At 38.3% G+C, this 21660-nt stretch overlaps 1 pseudogene; it reads right to left on the bottom strand.

The window, feature by feature from the left end:
• Positions 1 to 3468: 3468 nt before the first annotated feature.
• Positions 3469 to 21660, bottom strand: part of LOC139717280 (sushi domain-containing protein 4-like) — a 460844-nt pseudogene continuing 442652 nt past the window's right edge.

Genomic DNA, 21660 nt, shown 5'->3' on the forward strand with positions numbered 1-21660 from the left:
GGCGTATTTGAGACTCTTTCTTCTTATAATTATATAAACTTATATATATATATATATATATATATATCTAATATGTAATATATAATATATAATATATGATATATATAACCCTTTGTACCAGTCTACTCCATATATATATATATATATATATATATATATATATATATATATATAAAGAGAAAGAAAGATAATGATTCTGAAGATGTACTGTATCCCATTCTTTACTTTCTGCTGACACAGAATAAAAGACTCTAAGCCATCCCAAGAGTCATGATCGACCTATTTTGCGTCTCGTGCAACCTGTGAGGGCCAAGGACAACGGTCCAATCATCATCATCTTCTTCCTTCATCTCTCACTCTCTCGTGGAAGGAAATGGTATTCTTTCACCAATCGTCCAGAGATCGAGATGGACTGTGTGTTACTACATGCTTTAGTTTGTGAGATGTTGAATCCAGAGATTCAGATTGACTGAGTGTCTGAACATTTAAAAGTTGAAAAAAAAAATTGAAAAGTTGCATTACAAAAGTAAAAATTTCATACACATATAGGCAATAATCATGGTATCCCCCACAAGTCTCCCATTTTTCTGAATATCAAATCTTCACAATTTAGTTTTTCCTCGCTAGAATCACTGGGATTAAATAATACCAACTGCATCAAATGATGTTTAGATTTTTGATAACTTAGCAATGTAGAAATGTTATATTGTCCACAAAGTGCATGATTTAAAAAAAACATATATTTATGTACAAATCAAGAAGAGTTTTTCGATGATGACAGCATCACCTCATCTGTAGCAGGGCTTGACATTATTGGTGGCCCGGGGCCACTAAATATTGATATCGGGCCACTAAATTCTAAAGAAGGTTCTCTTATGGCAGCCTGATCAGGCAGCTAAAATTCAGAATGAATTGTTAAATTTGCTTTCATGGCAGGCCACTACATTTTCTTTTTTGGGGGCAACCAAAACTTTATATTCATAGATGTTAGTGGCCCAAATGGACCATCAGAGGAAAAAGTTAGCATGGAGTCCTGCAATATGCATACCCTGTTGTGACTTATACTACTGCTTGGTGACATGTTCATCTTTTAAAGGAAAAGCATTGTTCTCATGTGCTCACAAAGGTGTACATATTTTTGCTCTAGAATGTACACATATGCATAAGAAATGTTTGAAATAATGCTGTAATACCATCATTTCAGTTGAGCAACAAGAAAAATGCAAAAGATCAACCAAAAAGGTTCACCAAAAGTACTACAGTCTCTGGGCATACCTGATTGTGGTAGCTACGTACTATTGTTAATTAATCTATTGATAAGTGACAAATCAGGGCCACACCAGTATCCACCTATCTTTCACCTCAGAGTGAACTGCATGCAGATTGTTGTCTAAAATATGATCGCTACGGCATGATCAATCATCATTTAACATTCTGCCTATACCCACTACTTAATAGGAAGGACATTTCAGGAATAAAAGTCTCATTATGCATAAGATTTCCAAATACTCCAAAACGATTCTTTATCCTGGCAAATCTCGTCATCCAGACAAGTTTCTTGGTAGATCCTTTCTATGTACGATAGCAAGTAAATTCCAAATGGTGGAGGATGAATTTTGAGCCCTTCCGAGAACTATGTATTGGCTTTTTAAGCTATAACCACTATCACTACTACTAATGATGCTACTATATTGCTACTATAATGCCATACTGTATTACCTATAATGGCACTAAAAACATAGTGTTAATGAGTATTTTTGTGATATATTAGAGTACATATTTAACACAAAGCAAACCTGTAGTAGGCACAGCTTGACAGAGGAATTATGTGATATGATTTGCTTTTGTTCAGGAGAAATTCTGATCTGAGCACAAAAGGGTGAACTATAGCTTGTTTGTTTGTGTGTGTGTGCGTGTTTTGAGGGAGTCTGTGATTAGATTATGTAAGAAGTGGAGCAGGACCCTCTGTGTGACCGTATAGTGGCTTTCTTCTTTTCATGGGCAGTATATCATTTCACAAGGCTTTGCATACAATGTATATCATAATATGATACATACTGTGAAGTGCTTGTTAAGTGCCACATTTTTAATTCCATGCCTACACTGATAATATCACACTGTGGAATGTCGCCACTGTCCAGCACTCCGCATCATTTTCTCATCTACACTCATTAGCAGCTCTCTATGTGCCATGCTCATCACATACTCAACCCAGTACTGTCACTATCATTATCATTATTTCATATGGGACCGTCACAAGACAGGCCAACAAAAAAATACACAGTCTCACTTACATTACATAATGCATTTGTACAGTGTATAATGCAAGGAGTCTCAGGCCCAGAGTACATCCAAATGAGATGCCAGGGTGAGGTATGAGCTACCTTAATTACTCTAGCTGAGAAGCCTTCCTCTGCACACATAAATCTCTTTGCATCTTATTATCCTAAAGGTTGCTTAGTTCATATCTTAAAGACATGATTTCCCAAATCCAGATGAAACAAAAACCCAGCATTAGTGCTTCACTTCAGAGTTGATTTAAGGATGGAAACAACCAATGTAAAAAATTGAACTACTATAATCAAAGTTAAGTATTGTTAAATATACAAAATGTGAACAATATCTATAATACACCACTGCTTCCAAAGGTAAACAAGACCTTTAAAACATGGACACAATGATGTATGCAACAATCAATGATTAAGTAAAGGTAAAATCATCTGATCTCTATTCATAGTTAGACTGGTATTTCAACTCTTATTTTGTTTTTGTTCCTGCTTTTGTTTGAAACCCTTTATGATTATTTCGGATGGCTGTATGCTTTGCAGGTTGCTGATACTCGTTTTGAGCTTCATGGTTCTCTGTCCCATTCTGGGCTATCCTGATGTAATTAGCAATCTATCTCAGGGATGCTCTAGACATCTCCTGGCATTATATGTAAGGAGTTTGTCAGGTGTATGATGGCATATTTTGATAATGAATCAATAGTTTTATTGACGTTATAATTATTACATATTGTCATCTGAAATATTATGCAAACTATCAAATATTTTGTGTCAATTATGCAGAACAGTACTGTATCTATTGATTTCTTTGTATGATTATACATAATTCATGTATTTTGATGGTAACTAGTTAGGCAAGTTTGGTATTTTCTTTTCTTATTAGTGAGTCAATGCTCATGATATTGAAGGTATCCTTAATAAATCTTTTGGAGCAAGTATCAATCGACATCAACTTTTAGACATTTACCTTTGTAAGTTATGTTGAATTTGGCCTTAGGACTATGGTTCATAAAGTTTAACCAATTTTTGTTTTGAACAGAGCAGAATTTAGTACAATATGTATAAACAGTGACTTTATGCAGGCAAATACTGCATCACAGAAAATCATGACATTCATGTAATTAATATCCTGAAATTTAAGGAATTTCTCAACTACAGGTCTATACATCAGCCTCTTAAAGAAAGTATGATAATGATTTATGACACCCACCTGACGTCTAAATAACATAGCTAAACATACTTTTAAGTACAATACAATAAATGCAGCATCTCACTCATAGTACAAGCTGCTTACAAAAGACAATAACCAAAGATGTTAAGCCATCATTGAGGTTCAACTACTCTGTGGAAAAAGAAGTACATGTATATGGAAATGCTAACATATATTTTGGTATATTATGTTCAGGTAGTCACTCCATCCACAGTTGACACACAATAACATATAATTCCTTGTCTCATACAAAATCGACTTTTAAATAGCCTCAAGTGTGTGTGTGTTGTGTGTGCGTGTGCGTGTATGTGTATTGCTATTCAGCCCCATTATCACACACAGATTCTTGATTGTCAGTACTGTTGCTAATATGTGCACCATCTCCCTGAACCTCGGCTCTTCTGGGGGAAACCTCTGCATAGAGATCGTTGCCAACGTGGCTGTGCGGAACCTCACCATCGGGTTCGGGCACCTCCTCCGACGCCGGGGCTGGCTCACTCTGATATGGGGGGTGGTGGCGCTGTTGCAGCTGGCGAGGTCTCCAATAGGGGCGAGGTATCTGTCTCAGCACTGGTGGAATTACGTGAACCTCTGGTGCGTCGGCTCCTTGTGGCACGTCCTTGAGTTGGTGGTGGTAATGGTGGAAGGGGTCTCCCCTGTACTGCGGACCTGCTCTCTTGATCCGTACTTTCGGAGTTGGCCGCATCCTCTGTCGATGCCCTTCGAGGGCGCACCGTCACGACCGGTGCCATGGCCTCATCGTAGGTCGGCAAGACCACATCGATATTGTCGGACACAGCCAAGAGGGCGTCGGAGTCATGGTGAATTCTTGCAAGGCGAGCCTGGAGGACAGTGGGGGTAGCAGCGGCGTCCGTGGTGCCGCTGGGAGCAGCACTGCCGACTCGTCAAGATGACGGTAATGACCAGGACACCAAGGATGGAACCGGTGGTGGCTGTGACAATTGTCAGGGTCTCTGTGTTGAACATGTTGGTTCCGTGGATGGTTGGGTCAGTTGTTGCTGTGTCAGAGAAAAGCAATAGTAAAAGTGATACAGCTTATCATGAGCTTTCACCTAGTAGCAAAATCTATGCAAATTTGCTTGCAGAAGAAATTGCAGTGAATGGATCTGAAGCCATGTGGTAACACAGAAGATCAATGAAAATCTGAGTGATATCAGTGTTATCACGTTCCATACTGAATTCTGAAATGCCCATAGACTTGATATGCAGGTCATCAGGTTACCGTCAGGAATGGGTTAATGTAAATGTCTACATCAATTCAAATGGCTCCCTACTGGCCATTACTAATAGAAATTAACATCATGTGACTGCAATGTCTCCCGGGTCAATTTTTGCCTAAATTCAGATGAGGAGTGTTAAATACCTCAAATAAAATTTCAGCTAACTCAATGACTTTAAGTAATCAAATGTCTCATTTTGCACAAACTTTCACAGATGCTTCACAGCTGCTTTTGTTTCATTGCCTCCGTGAAAATAACTGTCTTGTCAGGATAGTTTTATGATGATGTCTATCATCAAAAGAGCATTCAATATGATTCAGTTTAGTGGTGTGGTGAGCAAAAGTGTTACAACACCAAAAGGGTAAAATTAGAGCTTGCTGAGAACCAAGAATGAAAGAAAAAACTACAAAGGCAGCAATATATCATATAGACTAGCCTAAACATATATGCATATTCTTAAAGTTGAAAATATCTCAGTATAAGATGTCCCACATGCCATGTTTCTCAATTTGTGGGGCAATTGAATAATAAAACACAAATATAACTAAAATATACTCAGTACTCTTTGAGGCATCCCCGTCCCCTCCTACAACCTGCTGGAATAATGAAATCAAGCAGTGACCATCTTTCATCATCTTTTATCTCTTTGTGTTCATGCATCAAAATACATTCTTCAGCAACATTTATCAATTATGCATGGGCCCAAACAACAGTGCCATTCTGTGAGAAGAGTGAAAATGATTTATCACTGTGAAAACAAACACGAACCAAATCACCCACTGATACAAGCATAAGGCGACTACATACTCTCTATGCTCTGAGAGACAAACCTTTTACACAAGATGGCTGAAGTCCAGACCATGTTCCATCGGCCTGGCACGTCCTCTCGTCGTCGCCGATCAGCTGGTAGCCCTCGTCGCAGTAAAAGCTCACTCGCACCCCGGTGCTGAAGATGCTCTGGCAGCATCGCTTGGAGTGGTCCGGCTTGCCTGGATCCTCGCAGAGCTGCTCCTTGACTGAGGGTGGCAGATCAGAGAAGGGAGGCATGAATGATAAGTGATCCCAAAGGCAACCAAATTAATATTGGCTTTGATAGTAAGAGTATGACCAGGAGGGCATTTCATGAATCATCTCAGCCAATCAGATGCAAGGATTTCAGTAGCTTTTGACAGTTTGTCAGAAAAATATCCGACCAAAACGCTTCATGAAATGCCCCGCCCCCGTGAACATACATGGAAAATGCTTCATCCAAATCAGACCTACAACAAGAAAGTAACAGAATCTAGCATTAAACATGTTTTCACAACGCCGCAATGTTAACTCTTCATGTGCCTTGGCATGTAGCTCAACTAGCCAAACTTTGTTGTTGGCATTCAGTAATTCGTCAAAACCTGACCAAGTAGTACAGTTAGCTCAATTACTCTGGTGCAACATTATGTGGCTCAGTCCAACAGAAGGGTCATGGTGACTTCTTCAGGGATTAGGATGGGAAGGAGAGTTAAGTAATCTCTTTTTCATTGATGAGTCATTTCCACGCATTGGTGCTGGCCAGCAAAGAAAGGGGTGCACGTCACAAGTTCAACACCCACGAATCTCACAGCCCACAGTTCATGCAGCCCATGAGTCATACGGCCCACAAGTTATTCAGCCCATGAGTCATACAGCCCATGAGTTCAACACTAAGCAAACAAGGCCCATGAGACCAGCACATTAAGCCCTGTGTTATAATGTCCAAACTCATGGGTTGTTTTTACCTAGTGTCGAACTCATGGGCCTTATTTGCCTAGTGTCAAACTCATGGGCTGCATGATTCATGGGCTGTACGACTCATGGACCTCTTTTCAATGTCAAACTCGTGGGCCATATGACTCGTAGGTGTCAGGCTCATAGGATGACCCCGAAGAACACACTCCAGTAACTAGGAGGCGTGCCAACCAGCAAACAAAGCACATTGACCTGATGAAGACTACTCCCATGTATACTTGAGCATGTATCTAAGGGTGAAGCCACATATGCCACTTGGAGGAGGTGATGATGTTGTTACCTCACAAATATGCCAGTGAATATCTGTTCATAAATCTCCTGTAAATATCTATTCTTTTCACAAAATAACCCTGACTTTCAAGTGGAAAAGGGGTTATAGAATATTGCTTATTATTTGATCGAAAAACTTTTTGTAGAAAAAATGGGAGAATTTAGAGGTGATGAAATCATCACACCATCTAATTCTAAAATAAGCAGTTGTGCCAATTATCACTATTCAGTGAAATCATGCTACAAAAATTCCGTAATTTCCTCTTTTTAGGTACTTGATAAACTTGTATCATTCTGTCCATCTGATTTTACCATATTCAATAAAGCCCACTATAATGATACGAAATTGCATGTTCGTAAAAAAGAAGGATGAGAGAATTATAACTGAAACTGACAAGCAGAGATACACTTTATGATATCATTATATTAATGCGCAACAAGCTTAAATGAAGAATTGTCAACATACTTGTGACAAATTTCCTAAAGCACTCTTAAAACTCATCTAAAAGTGTCTGTGTGAAAAATCAACAAGAAGTACAATAATGCTGTCTGATTGTTCACACAGTAATTTTGCAACAGGGAAGCCATAACAATGCTTCCCTGTTCATTGCTACTTGACAGATTACTGCCTGCATAAGATATCTTATGGCATAATGATGATGATACTTTAAAAACAACAAGCAGAGGATACATTTTGTTAACATGAGGACAAAACCTCTCAGTTCATGTAAAATGAGGCTACATATTTTATCTCTTTGATGTTGTTACAGTGTTCACCATATCCTGTGACTGAAAGGAGCTGATACAATCTTGGAGGCATTTCTTATAAGCATTTATACAAGGGTCACAAAACTCAGTTTGAACATTCCGTATTTTTCCAAGCAGAAGAGTTGAAACCATCCTTTACCCCTTTGCTCTGTTCATTTTATTTTTTATGTAAGCTTCCATAGGTAGGGCCTTATCTAAATAAGGCTTATATTAATGATATTCATAATGCTGATATAAAGATTGATAGAGAATGTGTACAGTGAACAAATCAAATCAAACCAACTCTAAGTCAATGCAGACATATGTCTGTTTCTTCTTTCTTCTTTTTTTTCCCCTGTCAAATATTGCACTGAAAGAAAGAAAGCAAATGAGGATTACGCATTACAGAGGTACATAAAACAAATAATGATCTCTTCCAGTGTACCTCCATACTAGAATTGATGCAAAGATAAAGTGGTGTAAAGCTTAACTTGGGAGCTTTCGAAACTGCATTAATCACTCCTAAGCAAATATTACGACATATGCTTTGGAGTTGCATGACAAAAACAGCGCAGATGGATTGGATGGATGGTTACTCTGTTTTTTCTCCTGGATTTCCTTTTCTTTTTCTTTTTACTTTTGCAAAATAGGTTGGAGAGGCTAGCATACTGGTGTCAGAGGAAGATGAAAGTGTATTTATTCTCCATATTTGAAGGATGGACTGTCACGGAGTTATTCTGTTGATTCATCACCACACACAGACTTGGAAAATATCCATCGATTACAAACATGTATCTTCTTTCTACATCATCACAGCCACAAAAAGAGGCAAAAAAACCCCAAATATATAGGAACAAACATGAATAAAAAAAAGACCCCGGAGAAAATGATGATTCATGAAAGTTGCGAGATATGAACCTCTGTAACCCCAATCCATACATTTTCACAAGTTGCATTTCATGGAACATAAAAACTTTGTAATGCATACATTACATCAAAAAAAAATACAAACACTCTTAACTTGTGACTAAAAGACACAATACTGCAAATGTCAGAGTGTATTGGTTTGAGATTTAAGAAGCCTGCTTGTAACTTTATGCCAATACAAATGAAATTAGCACCTGATTAAAAATGGCTTAGATTATTTGCATCTCCTCATAGTGTTCTTAATCACTGAAAGCTGCATAGTACATCTATAACTTGCTGAGGACTATCAGCTTATGGCAAGTACTGCAGCAGATATGGCTTTTGGAGATATATTTTTAGTAAGCAAGTGTGATATTGCAAAGGTAAAAACTGTATACAGATGTGTGGACAAAACAAGAGTAAAGATGGAAAAACAGTCATTTACTGCTATTGACAGGAGGGAAAACTGTAATTATCTAGTGAAATTTAAAAGGATATTTTGATAGCAGTTGACGTGCCCAAATGGTCTTAAAATACACTTTAACATGCAGTTAGAATGATGGATAAAGGTAGCAAATGATAGAGTTAATAATTCTATTAAAAGAAATAGTGAGGTTATCACATGTTAACCCATTGAGGACGAGTCCTGAGTATACTCAGGCAAGTGTCTATGGGAAATACGTGTTGTAACAAAATCAGCCCGTCCTCAACAGGTTAACAGACAGGTACAAACAAATCCTTGAGTATTGACCGATTCTGTGACGCACTATGTGTATTTTTGGCATGGGCAGCGCCATTACGCGGTGTCTCAACCGACCCCCCCTCCCCTCTCCCTCACCCCCTTCCGCGCACGGAATGAAAAAACTGACGCATGGTTGTTTTAGCCAATGGGCGTGTCGTACTGAGAGCGCGAATGCTTGCTTAGTGCGCGAACCTTTGTTACAAGTGCGCGATAAACATGTTGCCTGGGGGGTGGGGGAAAGGAGGGGGGGTCGCCTGGGACACCGCAAAATGAGCTCATGGCTGCGCCCAGTGCCACAAATTGTCTGCTGCCCTCAATGAACCCGAATCTGTCAATAATGGATCTAGTCAAAATCGGGCAAAACTTTTATGTACGTGATACTTATTCACTAGCATACAAGCCAACAAAAACAATGGAGAAAAGAAAGAAACTAGAGCAATTTGGCTGCCATGCAGTCATCTAGGAGGCCTCTGGTTTCCATGCAAATATGTGTCTTAGATGTACATAACCCTTTATTTACACTTTGAGCGATTGAGAACCAGAATGAGATTTAAAGTGTTTTCTTTATTCAGAGGAAAGGCAAGTGATTTCCAACCTCGGAGGCAATAAACGGTGCACTTGTGTGTTATGGAGACAATATTTTTGCAGATTGTTGATTTTATGATTATCGGTCAACTTGTAATATTCACGATAAAAAAAGCTTGATTATATCAATATGATAATGACTAACAAAATCTGTTCTTCACGCGCACATATACACACATAGGCCTTAACACACAGACACAGACAGACAGACACACAGATACTTGCTAACACAAAGACAAACAGACACAGACACATACAGACACAAACACACATACACACACACACACACACACAGACATACAACTTGCAGCTTCATTTGTTCTGTCCAACCGGAAGGATGTAAACACCACTGGTTCTGGAAGAGGAATTATGTATGATTTTCTTGGCATTCCCTAAATTGTAAAAACCTTTGGTTCAGAGCACATGAGATTGATGGGGATAATACATCTCACACATTTCTGCCCACAATGCCATAATTGCAAATTATAAGTGGCACTGACGTGGCATTTCTTTTTCATGCCTAAATCAGGCCATGTGTTCATACAATTTCACTTTTTGATATCAAGTGATTTCCCTTTCATGTCTTGGGGGGGGGGGGGGACTCCTGTTGATATGATATTTAAAACACACACTAATATTGATTTCATCACAACAAATTTAGGTTCAAAACATTAATTTTTAAGGCAACATTTGTCCCAAGCATTTGTGATACTTAGTAGGTTAAACAAAGACTACCATCAGTCAAAATTCCTTTATCTTCTGACTGGGAAGAATTACAAGTGAATGTATAACATATAATGTCGCCCGGATCTAGCATTTTTCAATGATACACTATTACAGCAAAATCAACATCCCTCTAACCAGTGCTTTGATGCATAGAAAGCAATCTAATGATGACATTTGGAGTTTTCTACTGGCCAGATCATATGGACGATATCCGAGCAATCAGCACGCAAGCAGGGGTTGAATTATGATTGATAGCACGCTATATTTACAGAAGTGGCCTGCCTTGTATGAGTATGGATTTTGTGTAACTTCCTCGATGGGAATTAAAATCTCTTACGTTCATCCCTTGGCATAGGCCTGTGAGTATGAGTGATTGCTGGCCTACTAAAACGTGAGTGAAATACAACAGCACTGCAATTAGCAAAAAATAGAAAGTAGAAATAAAATGAAAGAATATGGCCCAGAGAGTACAATTAGAATTTATGCAGATATGTATGCTGCATACCTACCTATGGCAGAAAGTCAAAAGACACTGTGCCTACCGGTACATGTTTGAGGGCCAACGATTATCGACTTCAGCCAATTTGAGATTTCACTCTAAGATGCTCATGTTCATTATAAGCATTTCCAAGTGCTACAGGTAATAGAATGGTGTCATTTACCACAGCATCATCATTGCATACAACCTATCAACTGTGTATGCTAATGGTGTTTCCAGTCATGTTAATAAGTAGAGCTATTGTATCATCTTATAGTGCAATCAAGCAATAACTTCATTCATCATGTTTTATACACCATGATTGCATGAGGGAAGTCATAAATTAAAATGTAATTTTTCTTTGAATTCAGATGCATCTCAGAAGTATTTCAGAGTAGTTTTATGTGTATACAGTGAGTTCAAGAAAAACCACAGACATACCTAATAGAAAGTCACCTTCAACGCGCAATCAAGCAATTACTGAAATTGAAAGCAATTATACTGATGGTTATAGATTCAATATGATATTAGTTCCACAAAGTCTACAATGGAATATAGAAGTCAATTAGATGCAAAGATTTAATTCACCGCAAAGAAGAAAAAAATGAATGTCCGATGGCCCAGTGGCCCAGTGGCCCAGGGCCACAAAAAAAAATCACATCTGGCCACCAAATTTCAGAAAAGGTTATCTTTTTGTGGCCCAATACAGCAATATTTCCTTTTATTTCGGGCCACAAAATTTTAGATTCAAAGATTTTAGTGGCCCGAATAGATCACCAGAGAAAGAAGTTATTGTAAGCATAATTGTGTGTGTATATATATAAGATTTTGTGAAGTTTATATTTTGTGAATCAGGTGCTATTCATGAATTTACAAACACAAACAAATATAAACTCAGAACATGACATGCGGGCATACATTTCTCCCTTTAGTACTGCACTCCACAACTGTGAATTTAAACACTTGCAAAAACGTCGGGAAGTCCTGATTTGAGAGAAATTAGACTTGCTAAATACATGGTGTATACAGTAGTGTCAAGCTCTTATATATCTGTACATTATGTATACATTTAATCATTTACCATTTTTCTATCATCCTGCTGAGGATAATCAACTATTATCTCACAAATCTTAGCATTGCACAAAAAGTATGCAGGTCTCTATAACCCGTTGAGGACGGACTGATTTTGCTGCAACATGCATTTCCCATTGACACCTGCCCGACTATACCTGGGACTCATCCTCAACGGGCTAATCATGCGTCTACTAAATTGGACGCGTATCCATTAATGATGTGCACGTACCACACTCTGGTAACTCGCCCACCCACTGCCCGCTCTGGCACTGTCGGGTGGACGTGGCACCGTGGGCGATGAAGCCAGGGTCACACTGGTAGTGCAGCGTGGTACCCGGGAGATACCAGCCCGTGCTGTCAGACATCTGGCCCTCCACCGAATAGTGGCTGTTGGGTACATCCGAGTCTGGTGGAAGCTGACAATCCATTCCTGCCAATATAACACACACACACAAAAAGGAGAAAAAACATAGTTTTAAATATTCTATGACAAAAACCTAGCAAATCATATTGTAAAATGGGCTTTATCAAAGTATCCCAAAGACAGGGGTGGGGGGGGGGGGGTGGGTGGTGATATCTGACATTTGTTCAAGTGAGAGTTGAAAAAATATGCAATACATTTATTACAGGAAAAAGAAATCAGTATACATTGTTGACACAAAGAGTGCAATCTGCTGACCACAATGGTATTCAATACGCTGTGACAAAAATAAGGATATTTAAAAGCAAAATATATTTTGAAAAATGAGTATGTGATACAAAATAATTAAGCAAAGCCAACATGAATTTTTGCAACCATGTATGATGGGAATCACAGTAATATCAATGTGTAATTCATTACTGGAATATTTCCACTGTTTTCATTTTCCCCATGGCTTGGTGCAATCATCATACTACTGGCATGCTTTTTTTCTGATCAGCACAGCATGATGTTTTACTGGCCGCCCTGGTAAAGAGAGAGAGAGAGAGAGAGCAAGAGAGAGAGGGGGAGAGAGGGAGAGAGAGAGAGAGAGAGACTGGCTTTAAAAGTGGCTCCAGATTATCCCAGTGACCATCACTGATTGGTTGGATATGCCATCCTAGCTTCTCTTTCCAATTCCTTTGCCTTTTAATTCCCCAACATTCTTCTTTGGTTCCCATTTTATATCTGCCCAACATTGAAAGGAAAGTGCACAATATGAAAAGATTACAGGTGTGTGTGTGTGTGTGTGTGTGTGTGTGTGTGTGTTTGTTTGTTTTTTGTTGTGCAGCCTGTCCTGTAATTATTGAGTTAGCATGAGTTAGCAATTATGAGAACATTCCCACTCTATTCCTGTTATTCAATTCTAGCAGGAGTCATAAGGATAACAAATAAAAGTGGATTTTCTTAGCTGTCCAGAGTCAAGCCAATATCAGCCACATTGAAGCAGCTGTCAACATTGCATTAATTCCAAAACAAAAACTCTGTCACCTCCCTCCCCCCCCCCCCATAAGAAAGATGACGTCTGCTTGAGGCAAAATGATGAGCACAAACAATGGCGCCTACAACAAATTGAAAGCATTGATTTGCCATAAAACTGCCGGATCTTTAATGCGACAAATTCCCTCTCACGTTTCCAGAAATGGAGATGGCACAAGGGACAGAAATCGATTGGAGTTTGGAGTTGGGATGGGAAAGAATTGATGCTATCCATGTCTCTATCTGGCCGTCTTCGGATCTATGTTTGGTGGAGGTGCTCAAAATATTACGTACTTGATGATTGCATGATTTGACAAGAATACCTTACTAATCTTGATCACTTTTCTTCTGACGGGCAAAGGACAAATCTAGGTCTCCTGATTTTGTCAAGACTGTTACCTTATCCCAGTTTAACACTTGAAGATTGTGCTATGATTGAATTTACCAATGCCATTTGATCATGATGTCTTTTTTGCATGTCAGATGAGGTCATTTCCTAAACAAAAAATCACAAGAAAAGTGCCCAGCCTCTGCACTATCCTTTCAATTATCCCAACTACTGACAAGATATTTTACATACAGAAACACCCTATTTCGTTTAAAGACATTCTGCTTTACTGATGATGATTAAGAGTAACGCTATCAGAGTGCTGATTCAACTTAATCTGAATATCTGGTTGACATATTTAATTTCATCATGTGTATTGATTACATTCTATACAAACTGAAGCATGATGTGCAAGATCATACAACAAATTTTTCTTTTGAGAGGTTATCCATAAGAGAAAAATCCTTGTCTGATTTTTCCCAATCAATGAAATGCATCATCCGAGCACACGGTAGGGGTGTAACAGTGATGTTCAGGGAGAAATGATATCCCCCCCTTTTCAGTTTACACTCAAAGAAAATAACTTTGATTGTCTTTCATGACACTTTATAGGCTGCCTTATCCATAGTAAACAATTTATGTTATTCATTGCCTGTTTGATTTTTAAATGCCAATACCAGGTAGGTTGTGGAAAATACCACATTATCTTTTCTGCAATCTTGCATATATATATATATATATATATATATATATATATATATATATATATAGCAGACTCATATTATGAAGAACACCAGTATGTCAAACTCTCACTATAACAAGTAATTTTAAAGATTACCATTTCTTTTATGCTAAATTTTTCTTTTAATGTCGATAGGCATGTATAACAAAATTCACTATAACAAAGTGATTTCTAATCGGCCTAAGGAGTTCACCGTGGTGAAAATCCATTTTTCTGCAAACTTTGGGAATACAGTATAAAATTTGTCTCTCTTGTATAAATACCAATGCTATGGTAAAAAAAGTGTACTAACAGATTAACAGACACAATGAGTTTTGCAATGGTACAAATCATGGGGAAAAAACACCCATCAGAAATTCTGACCACTGTACACTATCATTAAGCCGCAAAATTCTTGCTCCTATGAAAAGGTATTTTATTGGGTAAAATATATGGCAGCCTGCAGGCTGAATTGCAGACATTCCACACGAGTCAGTATGAAAACATTGAAATATAAACAAACAAAAAAATGCATAGAGTAAAAAAAAAGAGAAAAACAATAATATCAATCTTACATATTGCACAATGAAATTTACCTTTACAGAGACTCCAACCCAAAGCACCTTCTGATCTGGAGATTCTCCCGCCTGAAACCCCTAGCAATGAACAAATTGATGTGTGCGAAGCACGAAGTTTCTAGGGTTCTAGATGCGCTCTTGTACTATCTAAGGCTTATTTTTTCAACACACGATAGTAATAAAGTAAGAAATCCTTTCCAACGGGAGACAGAGAGCCAGGGCGGGAGAAATTAAATCTCAAACGGGAGAACGGGAGATTTTGCAAAAATGGGTTTTCGGCGGGAGATCTCCCGTCGAAAACGGGAGAGTTGGAGTCTCTGCCTTTATAAAAAGTGACGATGCCATGTACCACCGCACATGTATATATTCCACTGTATATCTTACAATGCTTGATTATACTTCTAAAAACAAACAAAGAACAAACAAATCAAATCAAACCAAACCAGTACTCAAATCAGGTTTTTTTTTTTTTTTCAAATTTGCTCATTGTATATAGTGCACATAATGTCCACGTAAGTTGCAAGACCTAGTGTATAGTTGGAGAAAAGAGAGAGAGAGAGAGGGAGAGTGTGTGTGTGTGTGTGTGTGTGTGTGTGTGTGTGTGTGAAAAAGGGAAGAGGGAGAGAAGAGGGACAGAGAAAGAGAAAAAGGTTTCAAAGCGAGGTTCGACACTAAATTGAGACCTGAAACAAACAAACTTCCGAATGAGAATGAGAATTGTATGCCTATCGGTAATTATTACACTAGGAGAAACTACTACACAACAATACACTGCTTTACTGATATTAAAGTTCAAATTTCAAGAATATAAATACATATGTAACCAATTATCACAAAAATATATTAAAAATTTATTAACAGTTTGTGGTCACTGAAGAGTAAACATCTCCCCTGCATTTATGATTTGGATTGTGGAGCAATACGTGGGCATTACACATCACTTCTACCTCTGCTCTTATCAACACTTGCTTGCTAACATGTAAACCACTTGTAGTTTGAAAATTAGCAAATTGGTAAGTGAGGTTGAGTAAATAATGCATAGGGCCTAATGCCCACACATTGCTCCGCAGGTGCACAATGAGTCTGTGCAAATCAAGTTCATCTCACATACATTTTGCTCGTGAGTTCACACATAAATTGCGAAGATATAAAAGATGCTCTGATGTTCTGACTGCTCCAGTTGTCTTCATCCAGAGTGTGGTTTTTGACTTTAAGAATCTAAATGGAAAAAAGTTCAGCCTGTGATGATTGTAGTACTAATAACCCAACAGACAAAAATAATCTCTGGAAAAAAAACAACAACAATCCCACTCACACTTTCATCTCCTAAAAGGAGTGTCCCGGATCTTGCAATTTCCAGTCAAGGGTTGAAAACTTCACCATTGACCATGAACTCAGACAGACACGACCATGAACAAAAGATGGAAAAATTAAAAAAAAAAGAGAGACGCCAAAGGCATGGCATGGACAGAGCCGAGTTGAGCTGTCACAAGCATCTTGACAACCAAATACAGACTACATGGGGCCCCATAGTGTCTTCCGGATACAGAAAGTCAGATCAGTCAGATAAACTTTGAGTGAGGGATAAGCTTTTTCCAAGAACAAGAAAAGAAGTCGTCAACAAACAGCTCTCTAAATTCTGGCAGGATTTATGCTATTTTGTTTTTAAACTTTATTACACAACCTCTTTCTCCTTTCCATCCCCCCCCCCCAATAAAAAGGGAAGAAATTGTGGTTGTAGCTTTTAAAAAAGAGCAACTCAAATATCAAAAGCTGGATGTCTTTTTTTTTTTCTGAAGAGCATCGTCCACCAATTCCTCTCTCGCATTAACTGCCCCTATCTACCATTGCATCTCATCAAAGAGGCAGACGACTTCCAACGTGGAGAAGAGCGGAATGCATCTCTGTAAGAGGATTAGCCATTGCTCCGTCTCCCTGCCACGGCTGAGGACCGAACATCGGCGGGACGACTTACATGTCCTCTCATTTCTCTTTCTATTTCTCTTCTGTTTCTATCTACTGTGTTGAGCATGGTGGCTGCCATTGGGTGAAACTGCATTGACAGACCTCACCTACAGCCCTCTAGATTGGCATTCTCTTGTTCTCCATGGAACAAGAACATTTGAGTATGACCATGCCAAAAGTTTACAGTTTTTAATCTAAAACTTTCAAGGTCTTGCAGTAACAGCAAAAAAAAAAAACAACACCCAAAACAAAACAAAAACAAAACAAAACAAAAACAAACAAACAAACAAACAAACAAACAAAAATGAAAATAGAGAACAACAACAACAAAAATAAAAAACAAAAAAAACGAAAAAAGCAAATCATAAGCAACAAGTCTCCAAGAGTTGCAAAGCTGGCAGAGAAACGTGAAGATGATGTAAGCTATGGTCAAGACCATTATTATTATTATTCATCACAAAGACTTAAGAGCTGAAGAAGTCACTCCCCATCTTCTCTCCCCTCAACTCCCCCTCCCCCCACCCCCATGACCCTGAGATCAACCACCACACAGCTCTTGAGAGAAAAGTGAAGTGATGAAGTGATGGGAATGATGATGGAGAGTGCATCTTGGACGTACAATCTCATAGAATCAAACAATAATCATGAAACAGGAATGATCAATACCTCTCCAATTTCTGTTGGTATACGATCTACCCAGGGAGGTGGGATCCCACCTCCCTGATCTACCTACCTAGACATTTGATACACTGCATCCTTGCAGCAGTTGAACCCTACTTCATCACGCCGTGCTATTTTCTCCCAGAGTAAACCACCCATTGACATGTTTGTTCCTCAAACATATGGGTGCAGGAGAAGTCAAAGACAAATCACATCCTTTGAACCCTCAACCCATTTTGGAAAAAACAAAAACAAAAAAAAATTTCACATTTCCTTCATCATATGGAATGGTATGAATCACCTATCGAAAGAACCAAAATTTCTTTGAAAGTGACTGATGCTTAGCAGAATATCAATTATCCCAATATATTATATCTGGGACAGAAATTCTAAGTATCACAGCACAAAAATTCATTCACAGCATTGCAATGAAGGATTGATATATCTGTAGAGTATTTGGCATGACAGTGTCCACTGTTGTACTTCCATATTTCATGTGTATATCTGTTTCTTACCTTATTTTGCCCCAAATATGGCAAGTAATTTTTCCTTTTTGAGGTTTATATCAAACACATTTCTTCAGGTTCTTCAGGCTGGTGTGCATGCAAAATATTAAAACTTCAGACAGTTCATTGCTTTGTTGCAGTAAGAACAATTAAAAAGTAATAGTACCAACATACTTGACTGAATAATGAAATTCTACTGATCAACTTTGACCTTTGATCCCTGACATTTATGAAGTTTTCTCAGAAATTACATCACCTACGCAATTCTTTATACTTATCCCAGCTTTAATGATAACGTCAATTCATTTTTGTATGTTACTGTTGTACATGCATCCCTTACAGTAGCCAATCAATGGAAATATAAACATCTGGACAAGTAGCCACTACAGACAAGTTGGAAGTCGATTGAATTTCATCAAGCACTGTTCAAATCACAAATCACTTGCATTTCGCCAATATACACAGAAATGCAAATGGTCATGACACACTATCAACAAGTGCAAAAAAAAAACCCTAGTGTGGTTGTATTTTTGTTTCTTTAATTTTCAAATTCAAATGTAAAAGAGCATAAAACTCTAAAAGGAATTCAAATTGTTTTCTTGAAAATTGGCTATGAAATGGCTGTGACATCAAAAACAAAGGAAAACAAAGAGGTCCTAATAAGAGTTGGGTCCCATCTTTTACTAGGATATCCTTGGTTGTTGTTTTTTTGATATCTCAGCCACTTCAAAACAAATTCTTCCCAAATAAACTTTGAATTCCTCTTAGAATTGTATGCTTTTTCATATCACATCAGGTGTTTTTCATTATCTCACAAAAAAGTTGAAAACCTGAAGCCCCATCTCAACCAAAACTATACCATCCCTTTTAGACATCATTGGGCTTTCTCGCGCACCACTTACAATTCTCATGCAAACATATAATTCAATTTTACATTGTAGAGTGAAAGTCAATGTGTGTGCAAGTTACAGAACATGGCCTGCAATGTCACAGAATGCTGCACAGTGGGAATTTGAGAAAACATCATAAGACTACTTAATAGCCACTGCCACGCATGTTCTGAAAACCCAGTTATAACTTCACTCAACATGAAAAACAACCCCCCAAAAAAAACAAAAAACAAACAAAAAAAACAAACAAAAAACCCCATGAAACCTGATGCTCATGCCCAACTGCTAGAAAACTAATCATGTCTATTGCCAGATGAAGAGGAATCCATCATGTGTGATGGGACAGGAAGTACAAATTACATCGCCTCATGAAATTGATTGAATTGATCAAGTGCAATTGAGTTATCACATCCCTTCCGTCAGTATTGTTGTTCTCTATTACCAATAAAGCATGATCATTTTGGGAGGAACATCCACCAGATATTTGCAAATTCTGCATAGATATCAATTTTCTCTTAGATTACCGTGAGCCATGAGAAAATTATAAGACCTTGACAGGGTGGGGGGGGGGGGTGATGGGTATAAATTGTTTTAGATTTCAATGAGGTTTCTTAGATACCACCTAGGATTAGGCATTGAAAGATTTTTTTTTTCTAATTAAGGAAGCAGGAAGTTGAGGTGTGAAGAAAGATGGTGATGATGGGGGAGGGGGGCAAGTCATTAATTTGCTGAAATTCATGATATTCTGCCAAGCATTTTGTGTCTTCCCAATATCAATAAGCTATATTAAACTATCATGAAATGTACATTTATGTGGTTCATGTAATTCAATACCTACCTCTCCCTACCAATACTTCAAAAGGAACACCACTATTGCTTTAATAGAAGTCCAACTGTTCTAGATATTTCGTAATTCTTTGTTTAAAAAGAGCTCGAACGGGAAAGCATCTGAAACTGGAGAAAACTCTTCCACAATCGATATCAATGCAGACATAATGAAAGCCTCCTCAACAGCAAATCACACCATTGTTTTGGAAATCATTACCTCTGCAAAAGGAGGTTATGTTTTTGTTGATAATGGTTTGTTTGTTCGTCTGTCTGTTTGCAAAATAACTTGAAAAAGTTGTGAATGGATCTGGATGAAACTTACATTAAAAGTTAATAACGACACAAGGAACAGATGATATAATTTTGGTAGCGATGTAGATAACCGTTTGGATCCAGGATACTTTTTTGTGCTTTTTTAAAAGGATTATCATTGGCAAATAGGATGCAGGAATTCAGGCTGTGCGTATTTGAGCCGTGCATATATGCGCACTGAGTGTGTGCTTGAGTTGCATCTTGTTGCTGCTGATGGGGGGCTCTGATACCCCTTTCAGGTAATCGTGGATGCGGATAATAGGAGCACTAAGTCGTAAAATTTTGATTACATGAACGGGAGAGGAGTAAAAAAGTGTGCATTATTTTGATGCTGCTATTATCCGCATTATTGCAGCATGAAGAGTTAATCGAGACTACATGAACGCGTTTTACGACATATGCAGACTAACATTCCACAGTTCGGTCAAAGGTCACTCAATTTCCCGCACAACCGCTGATTGCTGAGCTTGAGCGAGAGCTGTGCATACACATGAGTCCCTTCCTGCGCGCGCTTGAGGATATATCACCGGAAACATTACATCATTATAGAGGCGTGCGCAGTAACCATGACAAATACTCCCATCTTTCGCACCGTTATATGAACGGGCGCTCGTAAAAGTAGTGCGCACTTCATGGGATATATGAACGCGATTTTGATTACTTCATCCGCATTATTTGGATGCGGATAATTGAACCGCGATTACCTGAAAGGGGTATGAGAGATACAACAGAAAGGCTTTTTTATCACTGGGAAATAAGGGTGACTTTCAGCATGTGTGCGTGTTTATGGGTAGAAAGGAGCTGCTTGGTGGTCTGTGCTCTCCGAGTGTTTTTCTAGTTTCATACACTGTATTCAAAAACTGAGCTGCACAAACTACGACTCGAAATGGGTGCAGTAATACACTACAAATTTACTTGAAATGAAACCAACAAGAAAAAAAGGATGAGTGAAACTTTCCAAAAACAAATGAATAGCTATGAATGATGTCTTAATTCGTAGAACTCCATTTCTCTGTGAAATTTAGACAAATTGGAGCACTTCAAATCCTCTTTCAAGACTCACACTTTTCACCAGGCATTCAATTTCTAACTCTCTTGGAGGAGTCTGTGGCTTTGAATGTTTTCAAAAGAGATATATGGCACCATACAAATGCTGTAGATCATCATCATCATCCTCATCATCCTCATCATCATCATCATCATCATCATCATCATCATCATCATCATCATCATCATCATCATCATCATCATCTTTATCTATGGAAATAGATGCAGATGGTTAAAGAATGGAAAGAAGGCCCTAGATCCCGTTTTTTCTTCTGGTCATAACGTATAGGAATACATAGGGTCTAACCACTTGGGCCCCATCCACCCACTATTTTTTTTTTATCCCGGAAGTGGCATCA

Source organism: Diadema antillarum, unplaced genomic scaffold, assembly GCF_040938485.1.
Source record: "Diadema antillarum isolate AM-2024a unplaced genomic scaffold, OU_Dant_1.0 scf00000074, whole genome shotgun sequence".
NCBI classification, from domain to species: domain Eukaryota; kingdom Metazoa; phylum Echinodermata; class Echinoidea; order Diadematoida; family Diadematidae; genus Diadema; species Diadema antillarum.